Below are 2,748 nucleotides of genomic sequence, written 5' to 3'. Positions count from 1 at the left end.
CTTGGCCCTCAGGGTCCCTGGCTAGCAATTCTGAGTGGAGCCACCGTGTTGGATTTTCATCCATGACACAGGGCCTCAACATCTCAGTGATTGTGGTCCCCAACCCTGTAGATTCAGCAGTGGATTGCAAATCACAAATTCAGCAGCTCAAACCCACCAGTTGCTTCTCAGAAACTCTCTACAGGGTAGTTATGAGTTGGAATCGACTCGATGGTACTAAACAACAACAACAAATCAAAGAACACAGAATTCTTTTGGGAAAGTGGATTAGAGAGATGGAAAGACAACTTTGAAACATGTATAGGACTAGATGAAGGATTTGTTGAGTTACAATAAGTTTACATTTTGATATTTTTATTTAATAAAGGTTTCTATTTGAACTGCAAGATCGGTGGTTCAAGCTCACCAGCTGCTCCTTGGAATCCCTATACAGGGTTGCCATGAGTCAGAATCGCCAGCACTTAGCAACAACAACATGGTTTTATAGCAATAATTTAAAAATTACCCTCATATAGTGAGAATCCATTCAGGATAATAAAAATCTTGGCATCTCTTCTGTGCCAGTGTCTGGTTAATGGAAATTTGCTCCACCATTTGTCTGGTTTCCATAATTATCAGCTTTGGCTGCTCAGATGAAATTGGTGTGTTCTTGTTTGATCTATGGTAACATAATAGGTGCCCAAAGAGCTTGAATTCAGAGAAGCTTGTCTGTACTAGATTTCTAGTAATACTAAATCATAGATTTCATCCCCATTTAAGTTTTCCTCCTAAAAATGTATCTTGAAATATATTTTCCTTGGATTTATGTTGCCAAGGTAGATTTCCAGTTTTATCATTGGCAACATCGATAGTTTCTGCTGTATATGTAATATTTCTTGTTACTAAGCAGACGTGAAACACACTTTACTAGTAGTTATTGTTTCCTTTGCAGTGGTGGTTCTGTATATCATTTGTATACAGATGAGGATGAAGAAATGGAGCCCTCTCCTTCTGGGCAACAGATCATTGAAAACTCAGTAACTATGAGCAAGATGAAGTTGCTGAAGGCGAAGATGGAGAGCATGAACCTCAGCAAAAAGGTAACCCTGTTGACCATTCTCTAGCTTGCCTTGCCCTTCTAGGGCTCCCAGAAATGAGGTCTGTTGGTAATGGTAAAAGAAAAAGAAAATCTGTAAAATTATATTTATTTTAAGTTTCTTGCCTCATTCATTGAGCTATAGAAAGTGATAAATTTTATGTAGGCAAGCAACACATCTAAGATGATTAAAATTAATTTAAAATACTTTTATGATTTAAAATATTTCATAGCACTAGAAGTAAAAAGGGTAACAAAAGGTAGCGTAACCTTAATCATGTAATAATTGTCTTTTAAAATGCCTTGTTAATATTTATTTATTATGGTTAAGCATACAGAGTTATGCTTGTTTTGGCTTTAGTAGACACTGTCAGTTTTCTAAAGTGATTTCAAAGTCATTGAACCTGTATACATTATTTAAGTTTTTTTTTTTTTTTTTTTAATTTTGTGGTTATTGCCAGAATATACAAAGCAACACATAACAGCAATTCAGCTGTTTCTACATGGACAATTCAGTGACTTGCTTACATTCCTTGAGTTATGTGACTTTCTCACCCTCCTTTACAGAATTGTTCTCCCTCATTAACATAAACTTATTGTCCTTTAAGTTTCTGATCTAATCTTTCAGTTGTTGTCAGTTTGTTCCCATACAGATAGTTCTTAAAAGCGCATAATGCTCAATGCAGATACTTATTACTCATTAAGCTAATCTATATCTGAACCAATACATAACATCATGATAAATGGAGACAAGATTGAAGTTGTCATGGACTTAATTTTGCATGCATCCACAATCAACACTCAAGGAAGTAACAGTCAAGAAATCAAATGATGTGTATTGCATTAGGCAAATCTGCTGCCCAAGACTTCTTTAAAGTATTGAAGAGCAAAGATGTCAGCTTGAGGACTAAGGTGCGCCTGACCTAAGCCGTGGTATTTTCAGTAAGTTCATATGCAAATGAAAATTGGACAATGAATAAAGAAGACCATAGAATAGTCGATGCATTTGAGTTATGGAGTTGAAGGAGAATATTGGAAGTACCATACACTGACAAAAGAACCAACAGATCTGTGTTGGAAACTAGTATGGTCAGACTTCATCTATCATATTTTGGACATGTTATCAAAAGAGACCAATCCCCAGAGAAGGTCATCATGCTTGGTAAAGTAGAGGGTCAGTAAAAAAAGATGAAGACCTCAAAGGACATGGATTGGCGTAGTGGTGGCAGCAGTGGGCTCAGGCATTTTGAGGTTGGTGCAGTGCCTAGGGCCGCTATGAGTTGGTGCCAACTTCTTCTGGCATTCTATGGTATTCTCAGTATTCTTCCCCTATACTGTAATTGAAAGGCATTAATTCTTTATTTAGTGTCCAGCTTTCACATTCATATGAGGCCATTGAAATTAGCATGGCTCTGTTCAGACACAGCTTCCTTTTTTTTTGCAAGCTCAAAATATTTTCTTTAGCCTTGACACTTACAGAATAGTGTGACTGGATATGAAATCATTGAGTCACACTCTTTTTCTTGGCATTTCTTTAAAATGTTGCTCAGGTATTTCTTGCTTTATATGTTGGCATTGAGAAATCTAATTGCCAATCTAACTTTATTTGGTTTATAAAATGACTTGGTCTTTTATCTGGAAAATGTGAGATTTGTTTTTGTTTGTTTGTTTTT

The 2,748-nt window shown here is 36.2% G+C and overlaps 1 pseudogene; it reads left to right on the top strand.

The window, feature by feature from the left end:
* LOC102819204 overlaps positions 1-2,748 on the top strand; it is a 65,501-nt pseudogene that overhangs the window by 36,795 nt on the left and 25,958 nt on the right.

Source organism: Chrysochloris asiatica, unplaced genomic scaffold, assembly GCF_000296735.1.
Source record: "Chrysochloris asiatica unplaced genomic scaffold, ChrAsi1.0 scaffold00020, whole genome shotgun sequence".
In the NCBI taxonomy this organism is placed as follows: Eukaryota; Metazoa; Chordata; class Mammalia; order Afrosoricida; family Chrysochloridae; genus Chrysochloris; species Chrysochloris asiatica.
This window is presented reverse-complemented; position numbering and strand designations above follow the sequence as displayed.